The sequence below is a fragment of the Danio rerio genome, chromosome 1 (assembly GCF_049306965.1).
Source record: "Danio rerio strain Tuebingen ecotype United States chromosome 1, GRCz12tu, whole genome shotgun sequence".
Lineage (NCBI taxonomy): Eukaryota > Metazoa > Chordata > Actinopteri > Cypriniformes > Danionidae > Danio > Danio rerio.
Window position 1 is genome coordinate 16,988,031 of NC_133176.1, and position 27,832 is coordinate 17,015,862.

General features: G+C 37.1%; 1 protein-coding gene and 1 long non-coding RNA gene across 2 annotated transcripts in view; one reads left to right on the top strand and one right to left on the bottom strand.

The window, feature by feature from the left end:
* Positions 1-27,832, bottom strand: part of dlc1 (DLC1 Rho GTPase activating protein) — a 236,967-nt gene that overhangs the window by 207,265 nt on the left and 1,870 nt on the right. Inside the window, exons 2-3 of the mRNA XM_073949948.1 lie at positions 26,686-26,877; positions 3,510-3,973 (exon numbers count right to left, since the gene is read on the bottom strand). The gene's annotated coding sequence lies outside the window, so the exon portion shown is untranslated. The remainder of the gene's footprint in view (positions 1-3,509; positions 3,974-26,685; positions 26,878-27,832) is intronic.
* LOC137495477 (uncharacterized) lies at positions 19,982-23,017 on the top strand. Its single transcript, XR_012405879.1, has 6 exons — positions 19,982-20,235; positions 20,562-20,668; positions 21,641-21,770; positions 21,946-22,031; positions 22,337-22,379; positions 22,477-23,017. It is a non-coding gene; the product is annotated as an uncharacterized lncRNA (long non-coding RNA).

A 27,832-nucleotide genomic window follows, 5' to 3' on the forward strand; every position in this document is an offset into this window, starting at 1 on the left:
CATACACGATTTTGCCACCGAACTGTTGTATAAATGCAATATCACATGAGTAGCAGTACAATATGGCTGTATATCGGCATACACACACACACACACACACACACACACACACACACACACACACACACACACACATATATATATATATATATATATATACATACAGTATATATCAGATAAGTTTTCATCCGATTACAAAAGCAGCTGCAGGACTGCATATTGCAGTAAGAAATAGGCAAATCACATTTCCCCTTACGCCAACTGTTGAGTCAGCCAAGCATTTCACCAGACCCTCCACCCACTCAAAAGTACAGTAAGACTTCTCTAGATTCCGCGCAAGTCATTCTTCAGTGATTATCCAGCAAGTCCCGACTTCTCTTTAAAATTAGACCAGAAGGAAAGTCTCAAGATGGAAAGAAGGCAGTAATAAAAGACTTTTGGGGAAAACCACACAGCATGGTGAAATGGCAGGAGCTCTTGTAGTCCCTGAAGTCTGATAGATCTTCTTGACGTCTATGTGAAGTCAGCGGTTTGTGGCAAGCATTTAGAGAAGGTCTTAACCAGGACATTCCTCTCACATCTGGCCAGAAGTTACTCCCTCTGTGGAACATCTGGTCGTGAGGTCCAGCTTGACAGAGCTCTCTTTCCTTTGGCAAGCGCTTTCGCGGATTATTCGTTTTTTGATAAAGAGTTATCTTGTCTCAAAGAGAAGATAAGTCGCTTAGCTGCTCACGTCACTGACATCCTGAACTTATTTTGTTCTTGTTTGATGATGTCTGAGAGTCTGAGAATGAGCCTGCAGTGCAGACCAAAAAAATGAAAAGTTTTAATTTGTATATAAACAATGAAAATGCACTGTAGGTCAGTGCAAATGCTATTTAAGGCTAACACAATACTAGTAAAACCATTGTTTTGTATTGCAATGGTGAATTTTGAGGCTTTATTAATTTCAAGGCTTAATTCTAAGGATTATTTATTTGCTTCTATGACATTTTTTCTGGGTTTAGAGTAAAAAAGTAAAATATGCATTTAAGTATATATTTGATATGCTTTATGTATTGGTGTATGCAAATTTAGAAGACAATGTATTTTTAACAAATCTGAAGTCTCCACTTTCTGGTATGTGTCATTGTTTTCTAACAATACGGAATTTTCTAAACTCATATCAGAATTTTTGGATCAAGTTGGTTCAAGTTCATGTACACAACAGTGCTATTTGACCTAAACAATACAAATCAAAGTGTTTTAGTACCTACCTAGAGCTTACATACCTGTACATGAAAACTGATTTTCTGATTATAGTGCGTTTCAGATTTACATAAGGAATCTTGTTAATAATAATAATAAAAAAAAACCTTAATTCCACTAATTTAAAATCTGGGTTTATTCAGTATTTATTTTCATCTTACCCTTAAAAAATCCTATTTTGCAACATGTCAACTGCCATCAGAATATCAATAGACTATTGGCTTTTTGGACAGTAGAATAAATTGACATACAGTACTTGCAGTTTACTAATATTTTTTTGAACATTGTAATTAACCTAGTCAACTAGGAGCGAAGCACACTGAAGTTTCTCAGATTTCTTTTATAAAGCAGTATCTATATTAGTGCATTTCTATTAAATTAGTGCTGTTTAATGATTAATCACAACTAATTACATAAGAAATAAAAGTTTACATTTACGTAAACACTTATGGATATATAATGCATACATCCATGTCTATGTCTATATATATTTAGAGAGAGAGAGTTTATTGTCATGATTGTCATTTGCTTATTCTGTTAGTTTAAAATTAAGGTAAGCAGAGTAATCTAGTATGTATTTGCAAAGTTTAAGTCAATAGACCGTTTTTTTTTTTTTTTTTTTTTTTGAGTGTCCATTGAAATGAAGTGTGAGCAAATACCAATCAAACAGCAGACAAATTATCTAATGACGGCTAATTGGCATGTAGTTAACATTGTGAATGAAACCAACAAATTTCATTGAATTAAATGTCACTTTTGGGTTTTTTACTAACTCTTTAAAGTAAGTAAAATAAGTTGCATTAAGTGTGGATATCTAAAATTTCTTATAGGCAGTAGTGTTTTTGGGGTCCATGTAAATGACGGCAGAAACTAAGCAAACAGTGAGCTAATACTCTAATGACTGCAAGTTGATATGTAGCCCAGAATGAGACCATCAATATAAAGTGCAAATCAGATTTCTGTTCTCGAAATGCATGTATACATTGCAAATAAATACTTTATCAGCAATTAGCATTGTTTTTAGTCCAATTATTTAAACATTCTTAAAATAAGAAACCTTCACTGTAAAATCTGTTAATTAGCAGGTTCTGTATTTCATGATTTAGAGTTTTTTTCTGTTTGTTTAGGTTGTGAATTGCATTATGTAATGTTGATCTCTGCTCTGTCGAGTTTTGATGATGAAAATTCAGTAACTAGTACTAAAGTTTTAGGGTTAGGGTTAGCATAAATACCATATACTGTAGAGAATTAAAAAAGGTACTGTCAGTTTATTACCTTTTTTTGTGTTGTTATTTAAAGCACCAACCCAGACAAATTAAAAAATGTCAATAAAGGTAACTTTTTCAAACTTTTTAACATCAAAAGTTGTTGGATAAAAGATCAAGGTAAAATGTAAACATTTTACAACCGACATTTTTAAAGTATTGCTTTCAAAAAATAAGAAGTCTCAAATAAGTGAGTTTTATTTTCCTTAAAACTAGCTAAATAATCTTGTTTACGCTTTAAAGTAATTTTTTTTACACCTCTGGCAGAATATTTTGCTTGTTTTAATGAAAAACTCACTTAATTTTTAATAACAACACAATACCTTGTCTAGAAAATGCATCTTGGTTTAAGAATTTGTACATAATTGTACTAGAAACGAGACATTCTGTAGTAAGAAACACTTTTTTTTTTGCAGTCTATTAGCCCAATCATATATCAACTCTGCCACATATTTACACACACCATTTCTAAAAACTTGTTTTAATATTCAATGCTAAGTTAGTGACTCAACTATGGTGATATCCATAAGTTAAAAAGTCCGCCCTATTGTCCATGTTATTCACCTGTTGCATCTTCTCTTAAAGGGATAGTTCACCCAAAAATAAAATTTACTTGTTCTCAAGTGGTTCCAAAGCTTTATGAGTTTCTTTACTCTGCTAAATATTTTGAAGTAAGCTGAAACTACCATGGTAGGAAAAATAAATCCAATACTATGAAACTGAATGGATTTCAGCTTTCTTCAAAGCTTCAAAATACAACAGTCACTATTTGAAGCGACTTTTATCAGTGACTTTCATCAAAGTTGCCCTAAAATTATTGAAGAACACCCTTTCTTGTCCTAGGACAATTTTGAAAAAAAAAAAAAAACACACATTTTGATTCACTTCATGAATGTGTACAGCAGAGGAAAGCCAAACATGTTTAGAACAACTGAAGAATGAGCAAATATTGGCAGAATTTTCCCTTTAAAAGTAACGGATAAGAAATGCAATTACCTGGATGCCCGTCTTGTGTTCTCTTCCTCTGGCCTTCTTAGCCGTGTCAGTGGTGTTGGTCCCGTCCGTCACTCCGTGGCGATGGAACGGACAGTTACACGCTCTCCCGGAGCTGTGGTGAGCTCATCCTCGGACACAGCCAGCTCTGTTCTCCAGCCAGCCAGAACGTCAAGGTCATGAGTCTCCAGAGGTCAACAACTTCTCTGTGATCCCATAACAACACAGTGCAAATCAAACACAACTCCTGCATTGAAGAGATCTAAAATCTCCAAGGTGAGATGAATGGCGAGCCTATAGATTCTGTTGAGTGGTCCTAATTGGCTCTCCAACCAATTTGCATTCTTCCTTCATTGGTAGATGATGCAAGGTCTCCAGAAGAGGGAGGAGGAAGGGTTTCGCGTCCACCAATCTCTCTCCTCAGACAAACACTGGTAGTGGAAAGTTCCTCCTGAAGCTTTTTCTCCCTAGAAGAAATGAGGAGGAGGAGGAGAAGAAAACAGAAACACGTGGAGCTTGAAACGTGGAGAGCGTGTTGTCATCTTGACTTTGTTTGTTAGAATGACTGTTCTTTTTGTTTGTGACAGTCTTAAATCATTGTTTGTCTTACTCTCTCTTTCCTTCAATCCCTGTTTTTAAGAAAGCAGGCTTGTCTAATGTGCAGTTCTTCTGGAAAGTGTCAGTCGTACTTTTCTTACTCTCTTTCCCTCGCTTCTTTCCCTTGCCCCCACTCTATTTCCGTGCTGTTCATAACATTTAATTCTTCCTATAAAAATCGGCATGGCACATTTCCTTTCCTCTCACTGACATTCACGCAAACACACTTTTTCCACGCCTTTCTCTCCCTCTGTGTATGTGTGTGTGTTATAGCTGGGAAAAGCACTCTCGAGTTTTGATTAGAAGCAGACAGGGTGCTGTGTAAAGGTTTGAGTCAGCGGGCCAAGTCAGATTGCAGTAATGCTTTGGCACTTATTACTGATTTTTTTTTGGTCCCTAATGCAACGGCTCAAGCATTCTAATCCAAACATTAGAACTCTAATAATAATAATGATGATGATGATAATGATGATGATGATGATGATAATAATAATAATAATAATAATAATAATAATAATAATAATAATAATAATAATAATAATAATATTTATTTATTAATAGTAAGTAATAGTGGATGCTAAATAAAACACACACACACACACACACACACACACACACATATATATATATATATATATATATATATATATATATATATATATATATATATATATACAAACTGTAAAAGCTATACCTATAATGCTGACAAATAATGCTAATTAAGTTTTACTATGAATATTAGTAAAATAATAACATTATTATTAATAACAACAAAAACAACAATAATAAAAATAATGATGATGATAACTATAACAATAATAATAATAGTTATTATTATTATTAGTATTATTTATTTGTCTATTTTAGATATCATCTGAGTAAAAATGGATGTTAAATAAAATAAATACATAAAATCTATATGTATAATACTAATAAGTAATTCTAATGAAGCTTTTATGTAATTGGCAATAATAATAATAATAATAATAATAATAATAGTATTTTAATTAATATTATAGAATTATAATAATAATAATAACAACAACAACAACAACAACAACATTTATTATTAATGATAACAGCTGGTGAATAACACTAGTACTACCACTACTACCCTTTCTACTAATAATACTTATTAATACTACTACTACTATTACTGCTACTGCTAATACTACTACTACAACTAATAATAATAATAATAATAATAATAATAATAATAATTTCAGAATTCTATTTAGTTGATATACAAAATGCAGTAGCTAGCTCGAGGGGCATATTCATGGGTCTCTTGAAATAGAGCCATGTCGAAATTTTCTGACAGCGGTTTGCTTGTTCTTGGGCAGCTTCAAAGGGAAATAAGGTATAGTGTATTTCAGTGTGTAAGTTGGCTATTCATTGCCTAATATAGACATGTTTCACGACAGCCACACACACTCTCTCTCTCTCTCCTTTACTCTTAGTTTGTTGTTAAAAGGGAAAAGACCTGGAAACCATGCAAACTAAAGAGGCGTTTACACTGACAGTCAAAGCCACTTGAAGCCATTCACTTTTAATGAGGGTTGGCAATTTCCTGCGACACTTTGTTATTGTTGATGATAATAATAATAATAATAATAATAATAATAATAATAATAATAATAATAATAATAATAATGATAATAATAATAATAATAATAATATACTATATAATAAGATGTAGTTTTATATATTTATATAGTTTCAGTGAGTTTTTAATTTGTTTGTAGAATACACAGAAACCAAAAAATGAAGGACATTAAAAATAAATAAAACAATATTTAACATAATCAATCAATCAATCAATCAATCAATCAATCAATCAATCAATCAATCAATCAATCAATCAAATAATCAATCAAATAGTTAAATAAATAAACAATAAACAACTAATAAAAAAAATTATAAAATAAACCAATAAATAAAATAAAACAATGCATAAAATGAAACAATGAATGAATTAAATAAATAAATACAGTAAATAAATGAAAAAATAAATAAGAATAAAACAATAAATAAAATAAACAAATAGACAAATAGGCAGACAGACAGACAGGCAAATAAATAAATAAATATTTTTACAGTTTTATAAATTACACAAAATTAATATGTGGACTGCATCATTTGTTTCTACTCACAAAGAACAATATAGTATAAAACCTATGTATTATATCACATAGAGTCTGCAGTCTGAATGCGTGATTCATACATTTATACACATTCATCATATTCATGATATGATGCATTTCACACAGCAGAAGTTTATATAAAAATAGCTCTTCCCTTCTGCATAATATTAGTTTTCCACAGCAACAAAATTGATTTCTTGTCAAAATAAAAAATACATCGTATTTTGACAAGAAATCCCATTTGGAATTCCATACTCAAAAGCTATAACCAGCACCTCAGCTCACAAAATATATTACAGCAATATTTCATATAGTTTTTTTTTTGTTTTTTTTTACTGTAGAATACAATTGAATAAAAGGAAATATCTTCCTTGTATATATCTGTCTTTCTCCCCCTTTCTCTTTTTATTGCTTGGTTCATCACAGCTGTTGTGTTCACAGCAAGTGAAAAAAGACTCAAGACAATAACATTGTTTCTATTTTACATAGCCTTCCAATTGTACAAGTAAAAGCACCCTTTCACTTATTGATTGATTTTAAACATACACGCACACATACACTCCCAGAGAAAAGTCTCGTGTATGGTGTGTGTTTGTGTTTGTGGGGGAGTTGTCTTGGAGGAGTTTTCATGGGAAAAATATACTGTCCTATTTCTAACTGCTCTTAACCTCTGCTATTCCTGCTTCTCTGACCAGAGGCCAAACACCACATGAACTCATGACAGCACGGAGTAGGCCTAGATCAGACTGCGGTCATAAAATAAATAAATACATTGTGTATATTGTACCACAGACAAATCTGCATCCGGAATTGTGATAAATCTAACAAAATTCCCTGAACCTAAACTTAAAAATAAATAAAAAGTAAAAATATGTAAAAAAAAAAATAATAATAATAATAAATAAATATTGATTTATAGTAGCTGCCTTGATATAACATAACAGATAAGATAACACATAGAAAACAGTCCAGATTTCAATTTCATGTTACCAAAAGGGGGGAAACGTTGTTTTGAGTGGGTAGGGAAAGTTATATTTGATTAAAGGGGACCTATTATGCAAAAATCACATTAATAAATGACTTAAACACAGTTGTGTGGCCATAGAGGGTGAGTATAGCCAGCCTCTAATTGTAAAAATGTATTAATTCTATTTTTTTTTATAATCACACTTGATAAAAACAGTCTGCAGATACACTTTGATTGATATTCTCCCTTTTTATGTCATCAAAGAGGGAAAGCCACACCCATTAGAAACAATCTCTCCCTCAGAATTTTAGCACCATGCTGAAGATAACCTCAGCAATTAAAAGGCAGTATAAATATTGAGTTTTAGGATTCACAAATGAACACCTTCTTCTGAGACACTTTTTTTTTTGACATTTTAACAGAGATAACATTCATCCTGAATCTGCTGCTATGCCGAAGCATAAAGGCATTTTAGCTCTCCTTTCTTTTAAATAGAGGGATTGGAGCACAGTCTCATTTGAATTTAAGGTGACATTCACCAAAACAGCACAATTCAGATCAAAACCTAAAAGGAGTTTATTCAGAGAGCTATAATATGTATCAGTATTTTGAGCTAAATCTTTACATGATAGGGACATACAATAATTATTTTACATCTTGTAAAAACAGGTATAATAAGTCAGCTTTAAAGATTATGAGAGCAAAATTAAAAATGTACAGAATTATAAAGAACACATGTGAAGTCAGAATTATTACCCCTCCTGAATTATTAAACCCTCTGTATATTTTTCCTCAATCATTTGATTAATGAAAAGAAGATTTGTTCAACACATTTCTAAACATAAAAGTTGTAATAACTAATTTCTAATGACTGATTTCTTTTATCTTGGCCATGAAATCTTAACTAGTTTCATTCATTAATTTTCCCGGGGCCAGATTGTGGGAGCAGCAGTTTTAGGAGTGAACCCTAGACTTCCCTCTCTCCAGACACTTCCTCCAGCTCCACTGGGAGACCCAGAGGCATTCCCAGACCAGCTGAGAGACATAGTCCCTCCAGTGTGTCCTGGGTCTTCCCCAAGGCCCCCTAGGTAGGCATTCAGGAGGCATTCGAAACAGATGCCCGAGCCACCTCAACTGACTTCTCTTGATGTGGAGGAGCAGCGGCTCTACTCAGAGTTCTTCCCAAAGAGAATCAAAGATGATACCAGGAAACTAGAGAGGAGGGTCTGGCCGAAGGTTGAACCTAGGATCCAAGAGGAACAATCCGGTTTTCGTCCAGGCCGTGGTACACTGGAAAAGCTCTTTAACCTTACCAGGGTGCTCGAGGGTTCTTGGGAGTACGCCCAACCATGACCCTTTGTCAAAAATTCTGTTCATCATTTTTATGGACAGAATTTCAAAGCGCAGCCTTGGCCTGGAGGGGGTCCAGTTTGTGGACCACAGCATTTCATGAGCCTAATCTCATGAGAAACGTATTTGTCAGTTTAGTGGCTGATTTGTATGAATTTGTATAAGTTCAGTTGTACAAATAATGTACGATTGTAAAAAGGAAGCATGGCACCCAACCCCCCCCCCCCCCCCTCCCTTATCATTGGGTGATGAGCAAATCATACTAAATTGAACGAATTAGATTGTACAAATTAATATGAACTAGCTACTAAGTCAAAAAGGTATGAATTGCCATGAGATTGCGTTGGATTTCATCTCTGTTTTTCGCAGATGAAGTTGTTCTGTTGGCTTCATTGAACATGGACCTTCAGCATGCACTAGGGCGGTTTTCTGCCGAGTGTGACTCAGCAAGGATGAGAATTAGCACCTCCAAGTCAGAGGCCATGCTGCTCCACCGGAAATAAAAAGGTGCTTTGCCAGCTCCAGGTTGGAGGAAAGTCCTTACCCCAGGTGGTGGAGTTCTAGTGACTTGGGATTTTGTCAGGGGTAATTTGTAAAATGTGAGGACCCGGAACAGATTGGTGGGATGTTACTAGAGGTAAGGGTGTTGCGGACAAAAGTGATGAATGGGGAGGGGGTATTGCAGAGGAAAGTGGTGAGGGTTGAGGAGTTGCTGAAGAAGATGAAGAGCGGGGAGGGGACGTGTGGGTGTGAGGTGCCTGTCACGTCCAAAATAAATGTTCGGGTGGATCCAATAGCGAGTGAACAAAGTAATTTATTAAACACAGTCAAACTCAAAAAGGCAGGTGTAACAAAAGAGTGAGGTGCTAAGGCTAGGGGAACAGGACAGGAATCGAACAGGAAATCAGGCTTTAGCAGAAGCTCCTCACGGTCCTGAGCACAGACAGAGAGACACACATGAGCACACGTAACGAACTGACAATGAACATTAAACACGTAGCACTTAAATAGTCACGATGATGTAATTCAGCTGGCGAAAAATCAATCCAGCGGAGTGACGTAAGGCCACGTGACCAAAACAACACACGTGGGCCACAAAAGCAAAACAAACCCACATGATCACACAGACATTCCGGAAGAGCGCACAAACCTGCAACCGTGACATTACCCCTCTCTCAAGAGCACCTCCTGGTGCTCCCAGAAGCGCTTACCTGGCGATTGTAATCATCGGTAAGAGAGTGATCCAATATGTCCTTTGCAGGGACCCAACTCCTCTCCTCCGCACCATAACCTTCCCAGTCCACCAAGTACTGAAATCCTCGCCCCCTCCGTCTTGAGTCCAGAATGCGCTTAACCGAATAAACGGTCTCCCCATCTACGAGACGCGGCGGGGGGGGAACCGGAGTGGGCGGATTAATCGCCGTATGAAAAACGGGCTTTAATTTGGAAACATGGAACACGGGATGAATTCTCCTGTACGCTGGAGGAAGTTTGAGGCGGACTGCCACCGGACTAATGATCTTGATGACAGTGAATGGGCCAATAAATTTGGGTGCAAGTTTATTACATACGGAACGCAAGGGAATATTCTTAGTTGAAAGCCACACTTTTTGACCGACGACGTAAACGGGAGGCTTCGACCGGTGGCGATCGGCTTTAGCCTTAGTGCGCGCACCCACTTGGAGGAGGGTCTGCCTGGCCCTGTTCCAAGTGCGTCGGCACCTCTGGACAAAGGCGTGGGCGGAGGGGACCGCGACTTCGGATTCCAGACTGGGAAAAGCTGGTGGCTGGTAACCTAAACTACACTGAAACGGAGAAAGGCCCGTAGCCGACACTGGTAATGAATTGTGTGCGTACTCCACCCATGGGAGCTGCTGACTCCAAGAGGAGGGATTCTGGGAAACCAAACAACGTAACATTCGCTCGAGATCTTGGTTTGCCCTCTCAGTTTGTCCGTTACTCTGAGGATGAAACCCAGAAGAAAGACTTACAGTCGCTCCCAATAAATGACAAAATTCTCTCCAAAATTTAGAGACAAACTGGGGCCCCCTGTCAGAAACCACGTCCGTCGGGAGGCCATGAATGCGAAAGACGTGATAAATGACAGCATCCGCTGTCTCTCTGGCTGAGGGTAATTTGGGCAGAGGAATAAAATGAGCTGCCTTCGAGAACCGGTCCACAACGGTCAAAACAACCGTATTGCCACCAGACGGCGGGAGCCCGGTGACGAAATCTAGCGAAATGTGCGACCAGGGTCTCGAAGGCACTGACAGCGGCTGAAGGAGTCCAGCGGGAGGGCGATTAGAAGTCTTAGAAACAGCACAAACAGAACAGGCCAAAACAAACTCGCGTATGTCCCGTGCCATAGCTGGCCACCAGAATCGCTGTTTAACTAAAAATAATGTACGACTCACCCCCGGATGACAAGCCACTTTGGAGGAATGTCCCCACCGAATGACGTCAGACCGAATCTCCTCCGGCACAAACAAACAACTGGGTGGGCATCCGGCCGGGGGCGTTACCCCATCCAGGGCTGTGCGGACCCTGCTCTCGATCTCCCATGTCACAGCAGAAATACAAATCCTCTGGGGAACGATGGGCTCAAGAGACGTATTGCGCTCGGAAGAATCAAAAAGACGGGATAACGCGTCGGGTTTGATGTTTTTGGAACCCGGCCGATAAGAGATGGTAAAATCGAAACGACCGAAAAATAATGCCCACCGAGCCTGCCTGGAGCTGAGTCGTTTGGCGGACCTGATGTATTCAAGGTTCTTATGATCGGTCCAAACGATAAAGGGAACCCCCGAACCCTCCAACCAATGACGCCACTCCTCCAAAGCGAGTTTGACAGCCAACAACTCCCTATTACCAATGTCGTAATTACGTTCTGCGGGAGATAATCGATGAGAGAAAAACGCGCATGGATGAATTCTGTCATCCGAGGCGGCGCGCTGGGACAGGATAGCTCCCACCCCCACCTCTGACGCGTCAACCTCCACCACAAACTGCCGGGAGGGATCAGGTGTCACTAAAATAGGAGCTGAAACAAAGCGGCTCTTCAGATTGGAGAATGCAGCCTGTGCTGCGATCGACCACCTGAAGGGAGTTTTGGAGGAGGTTAAGGACGTCAGAGGGGCGGCGAGCTGGCTGAAATTGCGAATAAAACGCCGGTAAAAATTAGCGAAGCCCAGAAATCTCTGCAGGGCCTTACGAGACTCGGGGATTGGCCAATTCACCACAGCCTGAACTTTCTCTGGATCCATGCGCACCCCCTCGACTGACACAATGTGTCCTAGAAAGGGAACAGACTGTGCATGGAACACGCATTTCTCCGCCTTGACAAAAAGCCCATTCTCTAGCAGCCGCTGAAGCACTCGCCTGACGTGCTGCACATGTTCCTGGAGAGAACGAGAAAAAATCAGAATGTCATCCAGGTAGACATAAATAAACTGATCTATCATATCTCGCAACACGTCATTTACGAGTGCTTGGAAAACCGCAGGAGCATTAGAAAGCCCAAAAGGAAGAACACAATATTCAAAATGCCCCCTGGGGGTCAAAAACGCGGTTTTCCACTCATGACCCTGCTTCATGCGAACCAAATGATATGCGTTGCGGAGATCTAATTTCGTGAAAAACGAAGCCCCCTGCAGACGCTCGAACGCTGAAGACATCAGCGGCAAAGGATATGTATTCTTCACCGTGATGCTGTTCAGCCCTCGATAGTCAATGCAGGGTCTAAGGGACCCATCCTTCTTTTTCACGAAAAAGAACCCCGCCCCCGCCGGTGAAGAAGAGGGCCGTATGATCTTGGCCGCTAGAGAATCAGAAATATATTTCTCCATGGCCTCCCTCTCAGGAATAGAAAGAGAGTATAACTTGCCTTTAGGCGGAGACGTACCTGGCAATAAATCTATTGCACAGTCATAGGGACGGTGAGGAGGCAGTGAAGCAGCTCGAGACTTACTGAACACTCTCTTCAGGTCGAGGTACTCACTGGGCACGTTTGACAGGTCCATGCGCTCCTCCTGAAACACAGAACAAGAAACAGCAGAACGAGCAGACGAAAGACAAGACTGATGACAGTTCTCACTCCACGAAAGTATGGCATTAAGACCCCAGTTAATGTGAGGCTTATGAAGAATTAACCAAGGATGACCTAAAACCACTGGTGTGTTAGAACAGTCTGTTAAAAAAAATGAAATGTGTTCAACATGATTTCCAGACGTGATCAGCTTTATGGGTTTAGTGGAGTGAGTGATAGTGGGGAGGGAAAGTCCGCTGAGTGCGCGTACTGCAATGGGTTGTGACAGTGCAATAACCGGAAGTTTAAAACTGAAAGCGAAACCAGAGTCAATGAAGTTTCCCTCCGCCCCGGAATCGACGAGCGCCTGTGTGTCTTGAGTTCCGGAACCCCATGATAAGGAGACGGGCAGTATAGTGGCAGACGTAGAGGATTTGTCCAAATTAATTTCACCCATCAGTAACCTCTTACCTACTGATGGGTGTTGACTTTTACGGGACAGGAAGCCACCCGATGCCCCGCCCCACCGCAGTAGAGACAGAGTCCCTCCGTTCTTCGCCGGCGCTTCTCCTCTACGGACAAGCGGGATCTGCCCAACTGCATGGGTTCCGGGTCAACGCTCCCAACTTCCGGTGCCATCGGCGAGACCGGCGAGTCAGGGACAGGATCCGGAAACCTGTTTTGCCGCATGCGACTCTCACGGCGAAGCAGTCTGGAGTCCACCCGGATGGCCAGATCCACTAGCTCGTCGAGGGTCTTGGGAAGATCTAGGGAGTAGATCTCGTCCTGAAGACGATCCGAAAGGCCATGAAGGAACATGTCCCATTGAGCCTCCGCGTTCCAGCCGGATTCAGCAGCCAAAGTGCGGAACTCAATGGAATAGTCCGCCACGCTCCGATTCCCCTGGCGGAGCTCAGCGAGGACTCGAGCGGCCTCTCTCCCAGAGGCGGCCCGATCAAAGACTTTTTTTAGTTCCTTTGAGAACAGGTCGAACGAAGAACAACAGGGTAATTTCTTCTCCCATGCTGTGGTTCCCCATTGAGCCGCCCTTCCTGAAAGGAGAGTGATGACGAACGCCACCTTGGCCTGCTCTGAGGAAAACAAAGATGGCTGCAGGGAGAAGTACAGGGAGCATTTGGCTAAGAAGGACCGGCATAAGTGAGGCTCCCCAGCATAGCAGGTCGGCGGAGGAAGGCGAGGCTCAACTGAGCGACCAACGCCCAAGTTAGCACTGGCAGTCACCGGCGCAGGTATCACCTCCGGAGCTGGTGCAGGCTCCCCTTGTGTTGTTCCGGAAATCAGCTGTTGGACCTGAGTAGTGAGTAACGACACCTGACCAACCAAGGCCTGGATAGCCTGTGCAGTCGTGGCTAAAGCCTCGTCCTGGCGATCGATCCTGGCGTTGCTAGCAGTAAGGAACTCCGAAATCTGAGAAGTACTCGCTGGATCCATGGTAAAGGTCAGTTCGTTTTGTCACGTTCAAAATAAATGTTCGGGTGGATCCAATAGCGAGTGAACAAAGTAATTTATTAAACACAGTCAAACTCAAAAAGGCAGGTGTAACAAAAGAGTGAGGTGCTAAGGCTAGGGGAACAGGACAGGAATCGAACAGGAAATCAGGCTTTAGCAGAAGCTCCTCACGGTCCTGAGCACAGACAGAGAGACACACATGAGCACACGTAACGAACTGACAATGAACATTAAACACGTAGCACTTAAATAGTCACGATGATGTAATTCAGCTGGCGAAAAATCAATCCAGCGGAGTGACGTAAGGCCACGTGACCAAAACAACACACGTGGGCCACAAAAGCAAAACAAACCCACATGATCACACAGACATTCCGGAAGAGCGCACAAACCTGCAACCGTGACAGTGCCGGATCAGAATTTAGAGGTGCCGGATCCAACTTGTTTAGACACAAATTAAGCCCTGGGTTTTGTTCACGAGTGAGGGAAGGATGGAACGTGAGGTTGACAGGCAGATTGGTGCAGCGGCAGCAGTAATGAGGGCGATGTACCGGTTCGTTGTGGTGAAGAAGGAGCTGAGCTGAAAGGCAAAGATCTTGATTTACTGTTCAATCTAAGTTCCTACTCTCAAGCGGTCAAAATGAGTTTCCTTTGCAAAGTGACAGGGCACACCTTTATAAATATGGTGAGGGGCTCTGTCACCAGGGAGGAGCTCGGGAAAAAAAAAATCGATCCATCCATCCATCCATCCATCTATCTGTTTTTATTTTAGCTTAAACAAAACTAATAAGACTTTCTCCAGAAGACACAATATTATAGGAAACACTGTGATTTTTATTTATTTATTTGGCTCTGTTAAACATCATTTGGGAAATATCTTAAAGAGAAAAAAAAATCACAGGAGGGCTAATAATTTTACTTTAATTGTACATATAAAGAGGTATAAACATATAGAGTACATTTTAATTTCACTCGATGAGTGAAATCTGAGCTTAAAGGTTGACCAAAAACACATTTCTCTTTTGTTCTTTTCTACATTTTCTGGTTTTAGAAGCATCAGGGACTTAGCCATATTTTCATGATATGCCCCCTTTTAATGTGAGTAATAGAAAAAAAGGTATATTTTAAGCATAACTGTCATCTTTGTAACAAAACACTGAAACACACCCACATTCACTCACTCTCTCTTCTCCTCCAGAGCGGAAACATGCCCATTTAGGAGCATGAGATTTCCGCTCTCACATAACAGCATCATTAGTCACATGACTGTGGATGAAGAATGACCCATTCATGAAGCAGTCAGAAGTCCCATCTGGTCTGCCCTGTGCTCCATAAGCATTGCTCAGAGCGTCCAGAGGAAATGCTCCCACATTCCTGCGTCGTATAGTTTATTATTGGTGGACGGTCAGTTTGACTTGAGGAGGGCACCCACGTGGGCCTGATGGAAAGTTTTGCTCGCTTGAAAGGGAAAGTGAAAAAAGTCATCCACTAGAAATGTGATGCAAATGTCAGACAATGGCTTACTGAGGAGGAAGTCTAACGGCTTTATCATTTGCATGGAAAGTGGGATAAGGCAGAGCAGGTACAACTGTGCAAATCCATCAAGAGAATTTGCAATCTTCAGTATTAGGACTATGAAGCCAGACAAAGAAAGTAAAATGAATGATGACGATGATGATGGTAATGATAATACAAATAGTATTGTTTAATTCAGTTTAAAATAATTAATGGTTACGTTATTCATGTAACAATACGGATGTGACAACGGAGGTGAGGATCCAACTGCAGAGTCTTAATTATACAAGGAAAGGTCAGGCAGGCAAGGGTCAATCACAGAAGCAAACAGTATTATGCGAACAATCCAAAATAGAGGTCAAAAACAGCCAAAGAGGTCCGTCTAGGTGGCTAGCATCAGAAAATAATTAAACAAGGCAAAGAATAAAACATGGCAGAGCAAGGCAGGAAGAAATGCTTCGTAATGTGTACACATAACAAAAAGACTCAGCAATGTATGTGTGTATGCTGTATAAATAGTCCATGCAATGAGGGCTTAAGCAGCTTCAGCTGTGTGAGTTTGTTATCAGTCTGGATCAGGAACTGGTGTGTGTGGTGCATGCTTGGAGTTGTAGTCCATCTAATGGCGAATTTGTAGTCCGTTAGTGATTTGCAGCAGCTAGATGCCTGTTTGCGACAAATGTAATTCATCAGGTGCGGATCTCAGTTTTATTTTTTGTTCTAATGTAATGGTTGTAAACTTTAGAGTATTTATGGTAATGGGCCAGGCTAGGCGAAATACGGTAAATTCCGGTCATACACTGCTTTTATGAATGGAGCGGCAGTTGTAAGGAGGAAGTGTGGCGTGCACGCCAAGCAGACAACACCAATCAGACAATGTGGACAATCTAAGAAAGCTAGGGCAGCGTCAATGGTTTAATGATGATTAAAAGGATGTGCAGTCGGAGATACCTGCAGCAGTTGTTGCTGGGTGTTGCTAATGGTGGGTAACAGCTATCGTAGCTGTGTTCAGGTATGTGATCAATAATTGCGATATATGTTTGTTACATGCTGTTTTTTTGTTATAGTATTGTGTATGTATATTGTAAGGGCTGTCTTTGAGGTTTAAAAGGTTTGTGATGAATGTTGTATTTTAAATGTTTTATGCTTGGATATTGATGGTAGTGTAATAAGGATGTCTTTTCTGGCTCTGTTTCAGGAGTTGGTTTATGTCACTGTTTTGAGTTACTACATAAAGACTATGGAGTATTGCATATTTGCACATTATCTAAGAGTGGGGTATGTCCCAAATTAGCTTGAAAATATTGCACGTTTGCACCTAATATGAAAACCTAATAGTGATTATTTTGCTCACCTGCTACCATAGTGGTTTTTGTAGTTGTTTGATATAATTTTTTGTGCAATTAATAAAGGTTATTTAAGTGAAAGTCCTTTTTCTTTATTTTCTTTCTAACGAGCTAGGGGTAACACTAAGATACAGAATTATTGGAATGGAATTTTTGAAGTGCTTTCTGAGATGTTGAAGTTGTACTTACAACCGGATCCAATGTTTTTAATTCTGTGATTCTCTGCACAAACGCATTTGTTGTCAAACTGTCATACTGTTTAAATACTGCCAAGAAGCTACTGCTACTGTTTTTGGGAAAAAAAAGGAATCCCTATACATGTAATTTGTGGCTTGGAGTAATTACCTCATTTCAGGCGAATTAGATACTTTTTGAAAAGTTACCTTTAGTTACCTTAAAAAAAAAAAAAAAAAAAAAAAAAAAAACTTGTGGTATAATGCATCATTTCTGTAATGTTTTAATATGCTTTGTCATCATACAGTACTCCTTTGTTTCAAACAGGTCTTTGTAAACAAGTTGGCTTATTATGTGTTTTTTTATTTATTATTATGATTTTTATTTTGTTTTCGATAAAATAAATAAATAAATAAATAAATAAATAAATAAATAAAAGATAAAATAAATAAATAAAAAACAGTGATGGGTTGCTGCTGGAAGGCCATCTGCTGCATAAAACATATACTGAATAAGTTGGCGGTTCATTCCGCTGTGGCGACCACAGATTAATAAAGGGACTAAACTGAGAAGAAAATTAATAAATGAATGAATGTAAATAAATAAATAAATATAATAAATAAATAATAATAATAATAATAATAATATGACAATAATAATGATATTAATAATAATAACAACAACAACAACAACAACAACAACGATACTACTATTACTAATAATAAAAATAATAACAACAACAACAATAAATAAATAAATGAATAAATAAATAAATAAATAAATAAACAAACAAACAGATTCTAAACTATCCAATAACAACCGCACAAACGCATTTGTTGTCAAATTGTCATACTGTTTAAATACTGCCAAGAAGCTACTGCTACTGTTTTTGGGAAAAAAAAGGAATCCCTATACATGTAATTTGTGGCTTGGAGTAATTACCTCATTTCAGGCGAATTAGATACTTTTTGAAAAGTTACCTTTAGTTACCTTAAAAAAAAAAAACAAAAAAAAAAACAAACAAAAAAAAAAAAAACTTGTGGTATAATGCATCATTTCTGTAATGTTTTAATATGCTTTGTCATCATACAGTACTCCTTTGTTTCAAACAGGTCTTTGTAAACAAGTTGGCTTATTATGTGTTTTTTTATTTATTATTATGATTTTTATTTTGTTTTCGATAAAATAAATAAATAAATAAATAAATATAAGATAAAATAAATAAATAAAAAACAGTGATGGGTTGCTGCTGGAAGGCCATCTGCTGCATAAAACATATACTGAATAAGTTGGCGGTTCATTCTGCTGTGGCGACCACAGATTAATAAAGGGACTAAACTGAGAAGAAAATTAATAAATGAATGAATGTAAATAAATAAATAAATATAATAAATAAATAATAATAATAATAATAATAATATGACAATAATAATGATATTAATAATAATAACAACAACAACAACGATACTACTATTACTAATAATAAAAATAATAACAACAACAACAATAAATAAATAAATGAATAAATAAATAAATAAATAAATAAACAAACAAACAGATTCTAAACTATCCAATAACAACCTAGATGCATGTATAAGTAACTTCTTAACATTTGTAGAGATTACCTTTTAGAAAACAAAGAAAATGATTATAAATAATAATAATAATAGTTGTAATTGGATATTAAATGTACATTACTATTTTCCTTTTAAGTTAGTAGATGAGTTATAGATATGGCTTTATGGTTCTTTAATAATAATAAAATAATAGTAATAAATAATAATAATAATAATAATAATTAATTATCTAAAAATGATACAAAAGTAATGAAACAATTATATAAAAAAATATACAATTGTTAATTACTTCAATGAATGTACACTTAAAATCCAGTACAATAAATACAATGCGTTACAAAGGAAGCTATGGAGAACAAATGTGAGGTTTGGTGTTGAATCTGAATGCAGATCTTTAAATGCAGTGTAGTCTCTCTTGCTTTTGTATTTTGTGTGTTAAGCTCTAGCCTCCAGTCATTAATTAAGGTGGAAATCTTCCAATCAATATACAGACATGAAAGCAAAGACTGACCAGGGAGACAAGCTGATCCCAAAGCACAGTTCTTTGGCAACATGGACGGCCAACACTGAGCTTCAGTTTAATTACTTGAGCCTTAAGATCTGGACCATAACTATTTGTTAATGGAACAATCATCAACTTGTTGCCACAAGGTCATAATTGATACACAAATTCAGACACAGGGCATTCATAAAAAGCACTTGATTAAGGCAGAATATATACCTGGGGTAACACATTAATCTGATGTCGTGTTGATGTCCTGCTCCTGCTGGGTGTTTAAAACCATTTAGTCATCATGCAGTAAACATCCGTCATCTTCTTATCAGTGACATATATCAAAACCTCTGGGTCAATGCGTGTAAATATCTTCTTTTGGACATCTTCTTGGACACTTTTAATGCTTCCAAACAGTTTGCTGCAATTATAGTTCGCCCATGTCTCTGTGCGATTTGATTGGACAGAAATCACAGAACTGATTTTTCTAATCCCCAGATAGACAAAAAAATAAAGAGGTAATAAAAGTACCAAATTAATACACAAAAAATTTACTCAAGTGAAAGTTAAAATACACATTTTGAAACTACTCAGTAAAGTACAATTTCAAAAACTACTCAATTACAGTAGTTTGAGTATTTGTAATTTGTTACTTTACACCACTGGTGGTATGATATATGTGTTGTCTATCTAGCATAACAAATCACCCCAAATAGGAGAATACAGTTTAGAGCAGAGGTGTCCAAACTCGGTCCTGGAGGGCCGGTGTCCTACAGATTTTACCTCCAACTTGCCTCAACACACCTGCAAGGATGTTTATACACAGCAAATTCATCTGAGTTAAATTCTCGTTGTCAAAGCATTTCAGAGTAAAGTGTTGACGTTAAAGAGTTAGATTTTGATAAATGAATATAATAAGAGTTAGAATTGATTTTATTCAGTGCGAAATCAAGGAGTTATCTTTTCTACACTTGGTGGTGTTATTTTCCAACATCCGGGAATTCATGCAGCCCCAGTCACTGAAGAATTTTCCAGACGCCATTTTTAGACGCCAGGTTTAGAACAGCAACTGGTGAGTCAAACTACCTAAATGTTGGTATTTTACTGACTTTCTTTAAGGAAATACAGTTGTAAACATATTGTTAAGTTAATAACTTTAGAATGGAGTGACAATTTTAATCTTCTGCGGTTCATTCATGGTCGTTTGTGTATCTAACGTTAGCTTAACTGCATTACTATTGACTTCTTTTCAAGAATGTTTTTATATATGCTCACGCATACATAGTGCATAAAAACATGAAATGTACATGTTCAACACATTTCTGTCACGCTTAATGCCATTTTGTGCGTTGTTACCCATCTGTAAAATAAAATCGACACTTCTCCTTTAATTCGAAGCAAACTAGCGAGGGAAACCCCGGAGCAGCCTAGCCTACTCTGCCCGGATGCTAACGGCGACACAGGACGGTTTCCATGAGCTCTGGAGAGTTTCTAAAACATATCTGGTGAGTAAATGAACATATGCTTACTTGTAAAAGGCTTCCTGACTAAAACATATGATTGTTTGTTATTCGTGTATGTTAATTTGGTTATTTTAAACACCGCGGCCCTTTTAAACTGGTTCATTCGTGGCCGTCCATATACCGTTAGTTCATAGACTCGCGTGATAACGTAACAGTTACGCTTGAATTATATTAAGTGTTGACAACCATTAAAGTCGGAATGTTAACATTAATGTCTTTAAATGACCGCGTTTGCACTTTCTCAGACATTTAAGGTTACAGAAGTCTCCCGGAAGTTGCGGGACTAACGTTAACGTTATCCCGCAAATGCACAGAGACTCCCAGATGCCCAAGTAGATGCCCGCAAATGAATGATAATCTCCCGGAAATCGCGCGTCTCCCGCCCGGTCATTAAACACTTTGCACACCCCTCTCCACCGCATCCCTCCCAGCTCTTCAGGTACGTCGCGCGCAAGTCACCCCCACCGCTCTTTAGGTACGTCGCGCGCAACTCATCCCATTGCTCTTTAGGTACCCATCTCTCCCGTTACCTCCCGCAAATCAACTCTGTATCCCCCGAAAATTACTTTTCCCAACTCAGGGATGTCTGACGTTAGTAAGTTAGGCTATTTATGTAGTCAGGAACATCTTAGTCAAGCTTTTTCTCCCGCATGATATTGTGCTTAAAACTATAGGCTAAACTTAGCATGTACTGTACACAACATTTCCTTTTTATTAAAGACAATTTAGTGCGTTGTAAACAGCCACCTGTCTGTAAAATTAATTAACTAATTCATATTTGAGCAGCCTAATGATGATACAGGTTTGATTTGTAGATTTATTATCAATAATCAACATCTGAATCAAAAGATATCTGAAAAAGTGTGAGGCATACTTTGTGATGTTCATCTCTCTTTTTTTATCTGAAGGTTATGCATATGTGTTTGATACTAATGTGTTGTTGTTTTTTAACAGCCACAGTTCTCTATACAATAACACAAGACCCTGTGACGGTGGCTGATTAGAGACGGATGGTGTATTTCCAGAGTTGGTGAAATGACCAAGCACACCTTCTTGGTCATATGTGGTAATAATAATAATTAAGGTATGTTTGATAAAGTTCTGTATTTGTTTCACATAAGCTGAGAGGGTATTAGAGCATTAGAGAATAACAAATGACATGAAGGTGATAAGTTTTGTATTGTGGGTAAACTGTTACTTAAATAATGTTTTGCTCTTTACTTTGCACTTTTCCTCTTCTGCTTATCTTAATATTTTAGATTATATTTGGACCTGAAACATCTGCTAGACTCCAGGAAAGGTGGCGTCAATACTGGACCTGAAAGGGCCTAACAAGTTGAATCTGGTAAAGAAATATGCACGCGCGCACACACGCATGCACAAGCTTACAGAAAAGTGTTGTTTATGAAGTTTATGAATATTTTTAACACTGTGGCCAATATTTTGGGGAAGTCAGCATCACTAAATGATATAAAAGATTTTAAGCTCTTCTAAATTTTGCTCCAAGTGTTGTGTTAAATTCAGGATTCTGGACAGACAGCTGCCTGTTTTTCCAGTTCTAGTCATAGTGGTTAACCTAATTGTTTTTGGAGATCCAACAGTGATGTATGTGTTTTTTTCTACTTTTCCATATCCTGTCACCTCAACCAGCTGGGAGAGTCAAGTTGTGGATCATCATGTAGATTTTCAAAAGGTGAGTTTAGATTTCTTGAATGTTTTATTTACTTTAAATGTTCTTTTAAATATATCATAGAATTTGATTGCAATTTGTTTTCAAACATTTTTCTTAGTCATGCTGGAGTCTTGAAGAGCTCTTAGATGAGCATCACCCTATATCCGTGCATCAGGAACCACCAGATGAGCGATCAGCAGCTGCTACATCGTCATGGATAAAAAGGTCATCCTGTGGCTGGGAAGCACTTCATTCACAGGACATGCTTGATGAGATTTCCTAGCTCCAGTTTGTTTTCACACAAGTTTACAGCATTTATACCTTCATTTAAACTGCTGTGTTTGATATGGAGGACCAAGGAAACACCCGAAGTGAAAGATTTGCACACCAAGTTGTTTAAAATGTAATTTTACAAGAAAACTATGAGTTCAGAAGAAAACTATGAGTGACGATATATTGAACTTTCAAATTGCTCTGATAACACATCAAGTTTGGACCAAAGGACTGAAACAGCCTTTTTGAGCACTGGTCATACATATTTTGTTGATACTGTCTGTACTAATAAAGCATTTAAAGCATATTTGACATTGTTGCATTTTAAAAACTGAAGGAATTGTTGAAGTGGTGAATGTTTTCAAATAAAATGTTTTTTCTTTTGTAATTTACAGTCTATTTTACCTTTTTACCATATTTACACTCAAGAGAGTTGAATAAAATAACAATATATTGTAGTAAAAAAATTGCTACCAGGCGGTGTTAAATATAGTTACATTTTTAACTCTGCCCAGAGTTAAAATTAACCCTTACTTCGGTGTCAATGTGCCAACCCTTTTGAAAGTGTTGATTTAACTCTGTTTTGAGTGGACCCCATGAGACACTTTCAAAGTGTTGAAATTAACACCCATAGAGTTGTTTTGGGTCCCCATATTTTGCTGTGTAGAAAGCCTAGTAAGAGCTTGATAAGCAAGCCTAGGTGTGTCTGATTGGGGTTGCAGCTAAACTTTGCAAGACATCGGCCCTCCAGGACCAAGTTTGGACATGCCTTGTTTACAGTAACCGTACAATTCTGAATGACAACCTATTTTCAAAGTCAACAGTGGTTGTGCTTGACTTTTTGGATGCTTGAATTTATTCCAGAGTTGTATGCTCTTGTATTTTGTCTGTATGATAGCCTTCACTGCCCCTGCGCTGATCTCTCTCACTCTTTTTTTATGAACCATTACCAACTTTTGATTAAATCACTTTGTCCTCTTTGGGTAATTATGTTTTAATGGGAATTTAAATTGAGTTAAAATTGTTCATCTCCTTGAATGTTTCCCATCATTCAGCCTAAATTAATAAATTTTTCTTCAATGTTTTCACATTCTTTTTTTCAGACTCCTCCAATTTGTGTGATTATCCTTGCATTTGCTTTCAAAACAATGTAGCATTAAATGGCTGCTTTTATAAATACACCAATCAGCGTAAATGCAGGCTGATTAATCATTATGCATTAAATTATTTGTTTCAATATGAGATACATATTGATTCAGTCTTATACAGAAACATGAATATAACAAACAATCATTCAATTAAGTGCTGAATGATTAAATGTTTGTTTTGTTTCAGAATTTGGCTAAGTAACTGAGAAGGTAATGGACTGAAAATGGCCCATTAATCATTAGTCATTAACCACCAACGATGCTTTTGGTTTTCTGATGTGCTCTTAGGGATTTTGTTCTATTGTGATTTTATTTTATTTGAGCTTTTTTTTAACCTGCAAATGACAATTTCTCATGAATAAAAAAAAAAAAAAAAAAAAAAAAAAAAAATATATATATATATATATATATATATATATATATATATATATATATATATATATATATATATATATATATATATATATGTATATATTTTATAACTTTATTTATTTAAATACTACTACTACTACTAATAATAATAATAATAATAATAAGCATTATTATTATTATTATTATTATTATTTATATATTTAATGAAATAAAATATATAAAATAAATAATTTACATAAACAACCAATCAAACAAACAAATAAATAAAAATATAAAGTAAAATAAAATTAATTGAATAAAAAACAAATGCTGAATACGTCATTATAAACAAACAAGCATCATTATTAATTGTTAAAAATTAATCAAATAAATAATTATTTCCTCTTGATCCCAGCTTGTGTAATTTACACATTTGTCCAATGAACTTCAAAAGGGGTCAAGCATGAAACATTGCTGTTATTTTATGTTTGCTGAAAGCTAAACATATAATTGCTTGTTCTTGGAAAAAAAATTGACAAATATGTTATAGCTGTTTTATTTAATAATATTATAATTTATATTATTATAAGTTTCTTTATTTCAAAGTTTATTATAAGTTATTTTGGGATTATATATTACTCTTTGGCGTCTTTAGGGTTACACGTCAAACTTAATGAAACATTTGAGGGCTCATGGAATCAACTTGAAGGCAGAGGAATGCACTACTTTTGACAGCTTGTGACATAATCTGGCACTTGACATCAATGATCATTTTAATATGATTAGGACCGGGGTGCTCAAAGTTTTTCACATGAAGGACCAAAAACTAAATATCATTGAGAGCCATGGGCCAAAAATAAATAAACCAAACAATTTTACATTAAAGCTGCCATAGATAATTCCCTGATGTATTTCCTAATATTTATCATATCACCTAATGTAGAATAACTTTTTAAAATGATAACTATTGCAATAAAAACTAAATATTCACACTTATAAGACAGTGGAGTTCAATGCTGAATACACTAGTGAAGCAGAATCTGCTTTTGCCTTGATTTGCTCACCAAAGTCCTCTATCCATTGAGTGACAGTATGATAAATCTGATTAATTTAAACCATATAAATTGAACATTTAATTTCAGTTAGCTTTTTTGTAGCTTAACAATAACACAAACAAAAATAAAAAGTTACTTAAAATTAGAAATGACTGTCTCTAAACCATCTCCATCATTTTTCATCTCTTCTCAGATGGCATGGCCCGCTAGCCCTAGTTTGGTCATCTCTGATTAAGATAATACTTTAAGAATCTACCATGTAAACAGCATGAAATGCAGAGTTCTTTTTTTCCCCCTTTCTTTCCATTTGGCATGCGGTATCAAATTCCATTAAAACAACCAGTCCTTACATCATATCCTCATTCAATACCTCAGTTTGTCATGGGGGCATGAATGAAATGTTCCTGAATGAAAGTAAAAGTAAAAAAAAACAAAAAATTAAAAATGAAACTGGAGGAAACAGTGGACAGCGTAGTTACGTAATGACGTTAATCGAATGATGTGCTATAACATGTAGAACGGGATCATGAAAGGAACATTTAAAAAGCAACTAATATAAACTAAACTTTGAAGTTTATCTATATTGTTTAAATAAAATTTAAAAAAAAGGTCAAATAATTTTTTGGCTCAAAAGTATCGGTTTAGGCACCGTTTTACGATGGTACTGTTTTAAAAGTAGTTTTAGCACCAGTATCAAAATAACCCCAAACGATACCCAACACTATTATTCTTGCTGTTGTTTTTTGCTCAACTGAAAATGTAAACCTTTGTCAAAGTGAATGGCTGTTTAAATAAAATTTCTTGTTAATGATAATAATAATAATAATTAAAAAAAAAAACAATTGTATTAAGATTGATTGTAAATATAAAAAAAGATTTTACATATTAAAGTAACAGAAGGTCAAATAAAAATATGCTATTTGCTCAAAAATAAACAATCATATCAAATAAATGAAAAAAGCCCCGCATTTTCACATTGGTAGAATCGTAAATAACCAATAACCATTGAAAAACATACAGAACCCCTCAGCAACCGCATAACAATGTGCAAGTGACCCACTCTGTCCACAACTCAACATCCCAGCAGTGAGTTTTGCACACGCAAGCACCACTCACATTTCCTCAGCTAATAACACTAATAAAAAAACTAGTCATCTCTGTAAACCTGCTGAGCTTTGAATCTTCATTCGGTGGACGTCAGGTAAATGTTCTCCAGCATTTATCATCATTACGGTGGGAGTGTTTGTGAGAAAGCGACTGACTGATGTTCTAGTGAGTAATGAAGTGTGAAAGAAGAAGGCAAATGTCAGTGTTTTCCTGCATGCACTGTGTGAAAATGGGCATCAATGGTCATTAGATGTGGGCAGTTCTCCTCCCGCTCATTAACCGCAGTAACACCTCTGAAAGCAGTGTGTGTTTATTTTAAACAAGTCTGTTTTAATTAGCTCTGATCTCTCTCTTGCACTTGCTGGATCTTTCCGTCTCCAGTATTTTGCTCACCTATACTTTCCTGTGATGTGGAGTCTGGAGTGTCAGTCGACCCATGTGGCTTAGTGCAGTGACCCAAAGCAGAATCAATGTCACGATGCTTTTTGAAGAAATGTCTTTTTTAGATGCCCATGGACCACGTAATCCCGCCTCATGGCAAGGACAGGAACAAATGTGAGTCTTGTCTGCAGTTATTTGACAGCACTGTGGAAAGGAAAACAGAGAAGAGTCACAACAGATCAGCTGTATGTTATGTTTGTATGCATGCTGTTTCAAACACGAAAGACCTACTTTTCTTCTGGTAGCTTTTGTCATGCTACTCTTTTCATTCAACAACCAGACACTATCAAGCCTTAAAAATGACAATCAACCAATCAATACAATAAAAAGAGTACTAACACATTACCATATGTAAGGGATAAAGTACATCCAGGAGGTTGATTTTGCTAAATAAAGCCTGACGGTCTATTCTGTGATAACAACTGCCTGCATGTACTTTATCTCCCTTACTGCATGGTTACTTATCATAAAATGGAAAAAGTAACTCTAAACATTGATTTGAGCTGTAATAATATATTAACTCTTTAAACGCAAAGCTGACAGAAATGAATGGAGCATACACTAACCAATGTATTACTCACAAGTTGGTGCCAAACAAGCAAAAACATTGGTGTGACCGACAAGCATCTAAATATAAGGGAAGTTTGAACAATTTTCGAAAGAATCACATGCTATGATTGATCGTGGCTGGGATCTCATCAACAATCATCGATGAACCAATCAGATTAATCCAAGCCTACAATTAAAAGCCTGTTTTGTCTTACTTCCCTTATCTTCGTATATGAAGAATTTCCACGTCCACCCCTTTCCCCCCTTTCCCTCCTTTACCAGGGGGAGCTCTCAAGACCTACTGTATGTGATCTCGGGCCCCCCTTTTATGTTAAATTAACAGGTGGGATCTCTGAGTTCTCTACCGGGACAGCATGCCAAACCTGCAATTGGTATCAAGCAATAGCAAAGTGTGAACTCTTAAAATGTGGATGTATATTGATGTGAGCATATTAGTTGACACATTGTTATGCGGTTGGAGTACCCAGATGAGCTTGTATCTGAGAATAACATTTCTTGTGTTCTTATGTTGGGAGTGACCAATCAGAAT